We start from the raw sequence: 13,820 nt of genomic DNA on the forward strand, positions 1-13,820 counted from the left end.
CCCACAGGCTATATGGGTTCAACTTTCCCTACTAAAAGGGCTTTAGTGTGTGTTAGTCGTATGAACCGAGGAAACCAAAAGAAAACTAAATCCACCATGGGTAATATCCATCCTAAAAATATATATAGCAAGTGTGCACCAAGCACACGATCATATAGACCCCCAACACCGGCAATTATGATTTCCAGTGTTCGCCCCCTCAAGACTTACACCTTCACAGTAAGCTAGAAAATTCCATCTAAGCCCAAATTAAAATAATTTGCACATAAATGAATCCATCAAGCCGGGAGTCATTCATTAAGGCATTTAGCACTTGGTATCATTATTTCAATATGCTTGCAAACTAAATTAAACATGCCAAACCAATCAACATAACTATATAAACTCCCAAGTTCCATTTCAAATACAAACAATGGCCACCAAGGCCATCCAAATCCATTTTTATATCCATATATCTATTAATTCAATGTATTGGGTTCAAAAACAAGTTAAACAAAGCAATTATCCATAATTTAAATCAAATTTATAAATAAGTTGAGATTAATACAATTCTGAGCCAAAATTCAACGAATTTGGGGAAACCTATGTCCCCTATTCCAACCATTAAAATAATGTACCAATTTAGTCCCAAGAATATTAATTTAAATCATGAATAATAAATTTAAAATATGGGACAAGTAATTCAATCAGTAACAACCAAAACTCCTCAAACCTAATTTCAAACCCCATAATTTAAATAACTTGAAAATTCATTCAACCAATGCAATAAGGTAAAATTCAAGTTTAGGGAAGATAAACATGCCTAAATACACAAAAAATTTATGTCAATTTGAAGTTGGAATATCGAATAATGAATTCCCTGTAAAACCCTTGAATGTTCTTGGTTTTTGAGTTGGAGACAAAAAAAGAATGATTTAATCTTTGAAAATTAAAGGGAATGGATTCATTTTATGCTTGATGGTTGTAACAGGGGTAAAAATACCAAAATACCCTCACCCTAAGTAAAATAATCAAAAACTAAATGAAATTAAAACATTGGTGTGGCACGCTAATATCGCGGAGATTAGCTATAACCCCCTATATTTTTAGGCTAGAATTTGAATCATCATTCCTACATATATAGACCAAAAAAAATTATTTTCATTTCAAAATAATTATTTTGATCTATTTTATAGTGTGGGAACATCATTGGATATGACTCGAGATCACAAAGATGTCCAAACTAAAAGATGAGTTGAGAACTTTTCTACCGATTGAGTTTTGGTGAATGTTTTAACTTGGGTTGAATTATAAGACCCTTAATCCTAGAATATAAAAATTTAGGTGGCCTAATATATATCAAATGAAATTTCTCTAAGTCTTCTTTCCAACGCATCTAATTTTACCTTAATCCAATATCGGAGTAGAAAGTTATGCTCATTTTACTTTGGAGTGTCTGTCTGTCAGAAGGTGACGACTAAGTTGATGAGCCATCAACTAGGTGATGAATAAGGTGATGAGCCTTCAACCTAAGTCGTTAGTCTTAACAAATAAATGGAAAAATTCAGCTAGAGTTGACGACTAGAGTGACGAGACGTCACCAAACTAACGGCTTGTCAACCTAGTCGTCAGTTGAAGAATCCATACGACTTTTTTTTGTTTTGATAGGGGTATTTTGGTATTTTAATTACCTCAAACCCTATCCCCATTACTTAAAATCCTATAAATGTTATATATTTATCAGTTATCAATTTTTAATTCTCATTATCTTCTCTACTCTCAAAAGAAAGAAGTTAGGGCTTCTTTCAAAAGTTCAACTTTCAAGAATTCAAATTCAAGCTTTCCTTCAAGAAATCAATAAATTTAGCATGTGGGCTTGAAAAAGAATACTCCCCCATTCATATGCCCAAAATTTTTGTTTCTAATTGATTTTGAAGAAAGTGACTTACTAGGCTTTATACCCACTTTTCTTATGCTTTGAGATTTTAATGTTTTCTCATAAACTGAATACTATTTTGCATATGATTTCATATTTACTTAAATTTTTATACCCAAAGTGATCTTAAGCATTGAGTTTGATATTTTGATATGGATTTTCTATGAGATGATGAATTATTTCAAGTTTAAGCATAAGTTACTAAGTTTATAAGAATTTCTAGCTTAGAAGTTCAATATAATAGTTTTACAGCATAATTAAAGTTTAGTTTTGACTGTTTGATCTCAAATAGGACATGAAATCCACAAGTTTCCTTATGAATATGATTTAAGTAAGTGAAGTATAGTTGGTTTTAAGTTTTTAAACCAAGATGCTATTTTAAGGTGGATTTCACAAGTATGAGCATATAAGTATATTTTTAGGAGTAGTATTTAGCATCGAGAGAGGAATGTGCATTTAGCACATCTTATTCTCTAAAAACTTATGCCACCATAGGTTTATGTTTAGGGGCCTCACCACAGAGTGTCCTCTCATTTACCCAACATGGGCTAAGTATACTGATCACCTTAAGTTAAAGTTTAATTCTGATAGCAAAGTTAAAACAGCTCTCCTCGGCATGGGTAAGACATTAGACTTTATAATTGCTCACATGGTTTATATCGGTTATAAGAATCACCCACCAAGAAAACAAAAGCAAAGATTTTAGAAACTAAGTGTATTGGCTCACTAATTTTATCGGATTATGCTTTACTATTTATGTTTTGTGATATTCAGCTTTCATTTTTATTCATGATCAAGGTGAGTCCGTTTTCACTTAGCATGCATGATTTGATAGTATGCTCATCTTCATTACTACTTATTGCATTAACCCCCACATACTCAGTATATTCTAAAAGTACTGACCACATATATATCTGTGTGGCTACATTGTTTCATAATGTAGGTACCAGTTGTAGCTCATGCATCATAATTAGATAGTTCGTAGTTTCCAACCAACAGGTAATAATTTCTCTTGAATTGAGGACTCGAGTCAACTATAGTTCTAGTACTATATATTTTATTTAGTTCTATTGATTAAGGATAGTTAGGGGTCATGTCTCATCTACCTATAGTCAGTATTAGTAGAGGCTTCATAGACAGTCAGTCAGATTTGATGTATTCAGTTTCAACTTTCTTTTGTATAATCCAGTGATGTAAATGTTTTAAAATAGTTTTGTAATGAACAAGTCCAATTAATAAAATCTACTCCTCTTATTATTTTTAGTTTTATGTATTTATTTTAGTTACTTATGAGTTATGCCAGTATCATGGGTTATCTTGGAATCACTTATGGTTCTAAACACCGTATGACATTTAAGGGGTAGTCTCAGGGCGTTACAAATTTGGTATCAGAGCATAGAGTTTAAGTTTCCTAGGATGTCTATAAAGTCATGTGTAGTAAAGTCTTACAGAATGGCACGGAGACATTTGTACTTTTCTTTGAGAGGCTATCAGGCATTCAAGAAATATTTCCCTTCTTCATGCTCTAGATCATGCAGTAAGGTTGTTCTCTTAAAAACTTCTCTCAATTCATGTGTTACTCTATACTTCTCCAACTACGACTTATTCTTGAGATAACATGAGTAGTAAATTTTAATTCCTCCCAAGATGATGCTCTTAGATTTACTATCAACAACTTTAAAAATCATACAAAGGGCTTGAGAGGAGCCTGCTAGTATGTTTAAATTCCTTTAATTTGAAAGCTTATGTCCTTATCCTTATGAGTTGTTCAGTTAAGGAAAAATGGGCTATGTATTCAGATTTCCCTTTAGCCCTTCATTACAAATAGCTCTCATGAAAGAAAAGAGCATGAAAGTATTGAATACAGTTTTTATTAAGGGATAGCATAACTTAGGGTGTTGTGATTCATAAGTAGTAGAACATCCTTAGAGTTAGAAATATGGATTTAAAAGCGTAGTAACAAGAAAAGGTAGGGTTAGCATTTGGTTGTGGGTAAATTGATAGATTTTTATCTGCTATTAAGTAGGATTGAGGTAATATGTTCTTATGTGTTAACTAAGGGATAGTGAATGTGGTGTAGTTTTCATAATGAAAGATGGAGAAGGAGTTATTAGTTAAGGTGAATTATTGTATGCTTAAAGTAGGAAAGGAGTTCTTGATGATATTTCATTATGTTAGAAAAGTATAGGTTATTAACGAAAGTATTATATTGTTAAAGATTATTAATGTGGGTTCTCCTTGTGGTTGTGAAAGAGAAATTGGTTGATGCTTGTAGGGCTAGGAGTATAATTTAGATATATGGATGGATAAGTAGTAGTGATGTGTGAAAGGAGGATATGCTAATGGATTATGGTAAGATAGACCATAAGATTATTATCAAATATTTTTATTATGAGGTTTTAGTGAACTAGTATTTCTTGATGTTTTTCCAAGAAAGAATGGTGTGTGAGCTTGAGGTTTATCATGTCTAGTACTAGAATCTAAGCTTGAAAAGTGGATTATCATAAAGTTAGAAACAATGATTGCTTAAAATAGTGATGTTAGTTATATGAAAGGTAAGCTAGTAGGCTTGGAATGATGTACGCAAAAATTTAAGTTCATTTATTTTTCAATTAAGTATGATGGTGTAGGTATGATGTAGAGGTATGCCCAAGGTGATATGGGGTTGCATTATTTTTCTAAGTTTGTAAAGTGTCGTGTGTGCTTAGATAGTACCCATGAGTTGCTAAGTGTGAAGAAGGCTAGTTATAAAGTATATGGTATTCTTGATAGCTAAGTTGGGAGTTATAGGTTGAAGATCTAAGTCTTTTAGTATAATTTTGATTCTATGGTTTAGGGAAAATTTAAGTTTAGAGGTGTGATATTAATAGGCTGTGAAGAAAAAGAGGCAAATTATGTGTTTAGTAAGGCAGGTATGCTTGTCGAGAAGAATGTAAGTAAATGATGATGATTGTTGAAGCTAGAGAAAGTTAAGTGTGGTATATATGCAAAAACTATCCAAGAATGAAGTTAATATTGTCCATATAGAGTTTATTTGGGTGAGTGAGCATTCATGTATTGTTTGTTAGAGCGAAGTAATTTATGGCTCGGTCTTAAGGATATGGAATAGGACGGCTTAGAATGTCATTTTTGATCTAAGGAGGAGATGATAGGGTGAAGAACCAAATCAAGTTTTGAGAATTAGATTGTGATGCATGTCAATAAAAGTTATGATGAGATAGTGATCCATTCTTTCTCTAGCATATTCCTTTCCTTGGATTTCAGTCTTTTTGGCACCTTATCTATTTCTTGGGTGATAGATCCATGCCCGTGACCAATGCTTATACACTTTATGCATATTCATGTTCATTTTCAGCTCCTAGTAAAGAAGTAACAGCTTCACTCTGTGATTTGAGTCATTCCTCATGAATCTATGAATCACAGTCTTATTTAAGTGATTTATGATAAGTTGAAACCACATTTTAGAGTACGCTCAGTTTTCAAAATTCATGGTACACCCTTAATGACCAGTGAGATTTGCATTTGTCATGTATGTCCTTAATTTATATCTCTTTTATGAATTCATGCCTTTGATACTCTATTCCTCAAGCCTAAGTTAAGTGTCAAAGTTATGTATAGTATTCTTTCGTGCTTCAGATCCCTATATTCTAGCCCTTTGGTGACCCTCTTCTTATGTTAAGATAGTGGTGATGAAAATGGATAAACAATGGTTTATATGAGAGAGAGTAGATAGCCCTGATTAAGAAAGATAGTTGTATGCTTGTTTTATCTAAGGCCAAAGGGAGAAAGAAGATTGAGGCAAATCTTTGGTATATGTCATAGTTAGTTGGGAATTCTAGATATGTCTTCTTGGGGATGGTGCATAAAAATTATTATGGATAGAGATATTAGAGAATATGGGAAAATTTCTAGGTGGGTTTGTTGGATAAAAGTTCATATGTGGTTATAATGATAGGCTCGAATGTCATGTTAGTATATAAGTCGATGAATGCAATATGTGCTAGTAAATTCATAGTAAGAGTTCAGAGATAGTCGTTGAAGTGGTAAGGCATGTTATGCTTAGGATAAAAACTCTGAAAAAAATAGAATATTGAATCAGTGGTTTAGACTAGAATTATAGTGTTATGTGTAGTATCTTGTGACTTCGAGTTAGGCTTGAACATAGTGATAGTATGTAGTTCAACTCAAACTTTGGTTGGGGTAGTCACATGTACCCATGTGAAGGTTATAAGTTGCATCAAAAGAAGTGTAGTACTTAAGAGAAAGAGTATAGATGATAAAAGTATTTGAGAAGTGTGGCTAAGCTTGAAAGTTAACAGTTGCATTGCCTAAGACATAGTAATCCTATTCTAGCTTCTGTTCTATATGCCTAAATCCTATGTTATAGAGATGTCTCTATGTGGCTATTCCTCATTCGAATACCATGCTCAGATCATTCCTAAAATTCTTTCCCTCGATTATTATTAGAAGTTATGATAAGGAGAGTTTAATGAAACTCATATTCCATTCTTAGTAACTCATGAAATTTTCATTACAGTAACAATCACTTCACAGTTCTAGATGTATAATTGTGTCCTGGATATTTCAAATGAGTTATAAACTCTTAGTATGAATCAGCTCCTCATAGTCAACTAAGTTAGCTCAGAAATTAGGTTCATGATAAAAGTTTCATCATTTCAGCTCAGCTTTATCCTTCATTAGTAGACATGTCATGTCAACATTATTGAATATGATTCCTATGTATGTGTTCATTTCCATATGTATCAGCTAAGTCAGTACCCTATTAAGAGGTGATTTCAGTTATGAGAAATGATCAATTTTATGTTTTTAGTTTTAAGATAGTAATTACATTCTTTTCATCCAAATATCAACCTTCATTCGAGGACGAATGATCCCAAAGGGGAGATAATGTAACCCTTCATATTTTTTAGCTAGAATTTGAACTTTCGTTCCTACATGTATAGATCATACCAAATGATTTTCATGTCAAAATAAGTGTGTTGATCCATTCTATAGTGTGGGAACAACTTTGGATATGAATCGAGATTATAATGATCTTCTAACTCCAAGATGAGTTGAGAACTTTTCTACCGATTGAGTCTTAGTGGATGTTTCAACTTGGGTCAAATTCCAGCTACTATCACTCCTAGAATATAATGATTTAGATGGACTACTGTATATCAAATGAAATATCTTTCAGTCTTATTTCTAATGCAACTGATTTTACCTTAATCCGATATCAGAGTAGAAAGTTATGCTCATTTTACTTTGGAGTGTCTGTCTGTCAGAAGTGATGACTAAGTTGATGAGCCGTCAACTAGGTAACGACTAAGGTGATGAGCCATCGTCTAGGTGACGAACCGTTAGCTAGGTGACGAGCCATTAACTCAAGTTGTCAGCCTTAACCAGTAAATGACAAAATCCAGCTAGAGTTGACAACTAGGGTAATGAGACGTCACCAAACTAACGGCTTTCAACCTAGTCGCCAGTTGAAGAATATCTGTGACTTTTTTTATTTTCTTAGGGGTATTTTTGGTATTTTCCTCACCTCAAACCCTATCCCCTCACGACTCCTTATAAATATTATGTATTCATCAGTTATCAATTTTCAATGCTCATTTTCTTCTCCACTCTCAAAAGAAATAAGTTAGGGTTTCTCCCCAAAGTTCAACTTCCAAGGATTCAAATTCAAGCTTTCCTTCAAGAAATCAATAAATTTAGGTATGTGGTGCTTGAACAAGGATACTCTTCTGTCCTTGTACCCAAACATTTGATTTGAAGAAATTGACTTACTAGGGTTTATACTCACTTTTCTTATGCTTTGAGATTTTGATGCTTTCTCATAAATTGAATACTATTTTGCATATGATTTCATGTTTACTTATATTTTTATCCTTGAAAGTGATCTTAAGCATTGAGTTTGATATTTTGATATGAAGTTTCTATGAGATGATGAATGATTTCAAGTTTAAGCATAAGTGACTAAGTTTACTAGAAGTTCAAGCTTATATCAGTTCAAGATACAAATTTCACAGCATAATTAAAGTTCAGTTCTGATCTTATGATCGTTTAGATAGGACATGAAATCCACAAGTTTCCTCATGAAAATGATTTAAGTATGAGAAACATAGTTGGTTTTCAGTTTATAAATCCAGATAGTATTTTTAGGTGGATTTCACAAGTATGAGCATATAAGTACATTTGGGAGTAGTATTTAGCACCGACAAGGGAATGTGGGTAACACAACCTAGACTGGAGCCTTGTCGTAATGGGCATCCCAAGACCAACCAGGATCGGGGACCACCCCGTTAGTCTAACCCAAACTACCTTGTACAACCTTGGATGAGCTGAATTTCGAGTATTTAATAAAATTGTGTAATGATCTCATGAAGACTCTGGGATAGGGTCACAACCATGACTATCCCAATCGATTCTAACCATACCAAACCAACCATTCATAAAATATCAAAAACAATGTGATAATCAAATTGAAAATGTAATACAATTGAACAGTGAGAAATTATGTCCGATGATGCCAGCCTCCCATCTTATTCCAATGTCAAAGATGACACCACTATTGATCCCACCCATACCAACCCCCAGAAGTACCACAAAGTCCCTATCCAAAAGAATACAAATATCTTGTTGGGACATGCCCCCAACCACGACCAAAACCATTATCCAAAAATAAAGTAAAATGTCTAAGAATGTCCAACATGAAATAATGTCTTCCGAAAGGATGAAAGCTCACCACTTCAGTTCAATAAGTTGTCCCCGAATCAAGTACTATGAAGAAGGAGTTGAATGGTTGGTTCCTATATAGTGTGGGTATATAGTTGTCAGTAGACGGGTTAGTGGGTGAAAACTAGCATGAAACTCGAGATAAGGATAAAGTAATGCTAGTTATCAAATCCAAGGAAAAAACATTCAATGCAAACAACCATACATATATATAAGTGTTGGGAATAAAACCTTTACCTGGGTTGTGTAGCTTAGTCGTCCTACCACCCACAGGCCATATGGGTTCAGCTCCCCCTGCTGAAAGGATCCCAGTGTGTGTAGCCGCACGACCAAGAAATATTCCTGGGATGAATAGTACATTCCTCCAATATAAATGTGACACTCGCACGTGGCCATCGAAGACCCCTCATATCAGTAAATATGAGTTTTAGGTTTTGATCCCTCTAGGACCGCTACCTTTCATGAATTAGCTTAAACTTCCCTTCATTAATGTCCAATTAAAACCAAGTTAAAACAATCCAATTATCCATTTATTAAATAATGCTATTTAATAAATTAGTGGTATTGTCGTGTCACCATACTTGTAAGCATTATCCATAGCCAAATCATTTAAATTAAGGGGACATTCAAGTGCCCTATCATTAGCCATATTAAACCTCTTGGAAGACTATCATGTTCTCTACAAGCATTAACAATTAGCCATTAACCTTTGTAAACCATTGAAAAACATTTAAGGTTTCATATATAAGCTGAAAACAAGCAAGAGTTCCATTGAAATAAGTCAATGCAATGAACATATATTTATAAGCATTTTATCAAACGCCTTGGGGCATAATATAACCAAAACCAAATTCCATTACCATTAAACCATTACCATGCAATTCAATTTTCCAAAACCACCTTTAGTGCATAGAAAAAATAATTAAAACCATAGGAAATCATAACCAAGCATTTAACATCAAAACCCCCCAAATTAATAGTTGAAAGCCATAATCATGCAAGAGAAAAACCATGAAATCAACCATGTAACCATGCCTTTAATTGAAATTACAAGTAGAGAAGAGAATCATGCCTTAAACTAAGAAGATTGATGGAAAATTCATCAAGACAAGCCCCAAAGTAATCCCAGTTGAAACCCTAGCTCTTTTCCCCAAAAGCTCTTGAGAGAATTATGATATGTTTAGGAAGAGTTTCTAAGTATTTAAGAAAAAATAATAGGGTAAATAACCTCCTAAGTGTATTAGAAGTCGTGGGTCTTTATTAGGTAAGTAGGGAAATGTCCAGAATACCACCGCTTAAATCCCATAAGAACCCGACATGGGGTCACAACTGACCTCCTTACAAGTAGAACCTCCCTTACAATTGATACTGATAACGCTCAATCTACAGCTCTCGTGGGAGTGTAAAGCGGTCGTTAGCAAATATAGAACCCAACCTGGGTTGGGTATCGATCCCACAGAGAATAGCTTGGCCAACAAGCAAGAGAAATTACTAGACTTTTAGTGCAAGTCTCGTAGGAAAGGGGGGATTGTAGTATGTAACCAAAACAAGAATGTAAGAACTGAAAATAGCAAAATAAAGAGAGATTGTCACGTGTGTTGTAAACAATGAGAATTGAGGCGTTGGGGTTATGTCCACCTTCTGAGGTATACGTCTCTATTGGCTATGAGTGTGTAGAGTCTTGACATGTAATTGCTTATAGAGAATTGTAGTCGATGGTAAATCCAAGCGTCTCTCGACCTAAACAAGGACTATTTCACTTTAACTCTCTCGAGCTTAAAGCGTGACTAACGGTACGAATTCTCCAAGAAGTTAGTCCAGGTACGGCACTAGCTTTTTAATAGGAAAGGGTGTCCTACTACCTTGACATTATCTCTTTTCCAGACAAATAACTTTTCTCTCGAACAAGTCAGATGTTAGACTGGCGTTGGTCTATGCGTCTTCTTTTCTAGACAAATAACCTTTCTCTCGAACAGGTTAGATGTTAGAATGGCGTGTTCTTGTGTTTGAACCGCAAAGAATGTAGATTTAAGATGAAGAGAATAATGATATAAGCAATATACTTGTCTTGAACTCACAAACTCATAGCTATAGATAGTAACTCATTCGGCTTCCATAACCCCAACTAAGAGATTTAGTTACCCATGAATGCGAAGGATATCACGTTTTGCATGGTGGATGGCGTGAATAGTAGGTGTTTGGCGTGTGGTTTTAGTGATTCCGTAGCAAGTAACGATTCTCTTGTTGTGGAATTTAAGAGTAGAAGAATGAAGAATTGAGAATGGGTTGTAGGAAGATGTCTTAATTGTAAGGAGATGAATGAATTGTCAGAATGTCTCCCCCCCCTTTTCTTCTTGAAAATCTCTAACATGATAGGGTATTTATAATACTCCTATCCTACTCCTACTAAACTAATAAAATAAATAACCAAATCCTAATATACTAATGAAATCCTTGACCCAATTGTACTAGGGTAAGGTTACAAAATTATAATCCAAATAGAATGATGAAACACATAACCTAATTGCACTAGGTTAATGTATTATGGCAAAAATCCAGCTTTGTGTCTGTAAGTCCCAAAGTCTTCAGAAATGCTGTTTTAGCCCGGCACAGATTTTCCATGCAGCAGATTTAGTCCTTTATGCGTCCAGCTCCTTTCCATCTCGTTTGTGAGCTTTCTTTTGCGTCAAGTAAGCCATAAATTGCTGTATTTTGCATCATTTATACCTGAAACTTTCCTAATCACATTTGTTAGCTCATTTACAGGAAAAAGGACTAAAAGTGTACGAAATAGATAATTAGTTCTCGAAACTAGGCTAAAATATGGGCAAAATATATTGATATAGGCGCGTAATTTCGCCTATCATCAACACCCCACACTTAGAGCTTTGTTCGTCCTCGAACAACATATCATGTCCTTCTAAGCATTGACTTAAGGTTTTTACAGAAACAACACAAAACATTCTTCAAGACAAGCACAACAATTATCAACGAAGAGTAGCTTTCCGATTATAAGTAGAAACAATTTAACCTCAAGCATAGACTCGTGATGGTGATCAACTCGCATGCAAACGTTTAAGGTACATAGAATCATATACAACTATCCAAAACTCATCAACCATGTGTGTCTCACAATATAGTACCCATAATCACTCACAAGTATAGCATATTTTTCAAACATGGGCAGCAAAGTATCCTTGCGCTCACTCTCACAAAGAATTCATATGTAGCAGCTAATGACCATAGGCTTGCCCTTAATGTAGTACTCCACTAAATGTCGGAATGTTAAGGTTAGGATCAAGTAGGTCTTTTGATGGTTGTAATGTAGGCTAAGGGACGGGTAGGATCAACTATTTTGGCCAGAAATAGTGACTAAGTTCCTAAGCACTTTAATACATCACATTGTATTATTCAATGCAAACAACCATACATATATATAAGTGTTGGGAATAAAACCTTTACCTGGGTTGTGTAGCTTAGTCGTCCTACCACCCACAGGCCATATGGGTTCAGCTCCCCCTGCTGAAAGGATCCCAGTGTGTGTAGCCGCACGACCAAGAAATATTCCTGGGATGAATAGTACATTCCTCCAATATAAATGTGACACTCGCACGTGGCCATCGAAGACCCCTCATATCAGTAAATATGAGTTTTAGGTTTTGATCCCTCTAGGACCGCTACCTTTCATGAATTAGCTTAAACTTCCCTTCATTAATGTCCAATTAAAACCAAGTTAAAACAATCCAATTATCCATTTATTAAATAATGCTATTTAATAAATTAGTGGTATTGTCGTGTCACCATACTTGTAAGCATTATCCATAGCCAAATCATTTAAATTAAGGGGACATTCAAGTGCCCTATCATTAGCCATATTAAACCTCTTGGAAGACTATCATGTTCTCTACAAGCATTAACAATTAGCCATTAACCTTTGTAAACCATTGAAAAACATTTAAGGTTTCATATATAAGCTGAAAACAAGCAAGAGTTCCATTGAAATAAGTCAATGCAATGAACATATATTTATAAGCATTTTATCAAACGCCTTGGGGCATAATATAACCAAAACCAAATTCCATTACCATTAAACCATTACCATGCAATTCAATTTTCCAAAACCACCTTTAGTGCATAGAAAAAATAATTAAAACCATAGGAAATCATAACCAAGCATTTAACATCAAAACCCCCCAAATTAATAGTTGAAAGCCATAATCATGCAAGAGAAAAACCATGAAATCAACCATGTAACCATGCCTTTAATTGAAATTACAAGTAGAGAAGAGAATCATGCCTTAAACTAAGAAGATTGATGGAAAATTCATCAAGACAAGCCCCAAAGTAATCCCAGTTGAAACCCTAGCTCTTTTCCCCAAAAGCTCTTGAGAGAATTATGATATGTTTAGGAAGAGTTTCTAAGTATTTAAGAAAAAATAATAGGGTAAATAACCTCCTAAGTGTATTAGAAGTCGTGGGTCTTTATTAGGTAAGTAGGGAAATGTCCAGAATACCACCGCTTAAATCCCATAAGAACCCGACATGGGGTCACAACTGACCTCCTTACAAGTAGAACCTCCCTTACAATTGATACCCACCCGATCGTAACCAAGCTTCTACCATGGATCAGACACTGTCCATTATACGACTCATCCACCTAAGTCGTAACCTCAGCATACGATCTGTACCCATGATCCGTATCCCTGGACGAATGCAACACCAGAAGAATCAAACACTGCCTACCTTATGAGTCACCTATACGACTCGTACCCAACCATATGACACTCACCCCTAAGTTATATCCATTCCAGTGATCAAAACCATCCTACCAACTAACACTGGTCAACTTACAACGGGACTTCTCCACTTGTACCCCAGCATACGGCTCGTACCATGAGCTGTATTGGGTTTGAAGAACGGGATTCCAGGAAATTTTCTAAGGGTCCAAACCTGGGATGTTTCAGTGGGTTTACCGCATCTTATTATTCAAAACTACGTGCCATCGTAAATTTATGTTTAGGGGCCTCGCCAGATAGTGTCCCCTCCTTTACCCAATATGGGATAAGTATAGTGATCACTTTAAGTTAAGGTTCTATTCCGATGGCAAGGGCAGAACAGCTCTTCTCGACGTGGATAAGACATTCGACTCCATAATAGCTCACAT

The sequence above is a fragment of the Capsicum annuum genome, chromosome 12 (assembly GCF_002878395.1).
Source record: "Capsicum annuum cultivar UCD-10X-F1 chromosome 12, UCD10Xv1.1, whole genome shotgun sequence".
Classification (NCBI taxonomy): Eukaryota; Viridiplantae; Streptophyta; class Magnoliopsida; order Solanales; family Solanaceae; genus Capsicum; species Capsicum annuum.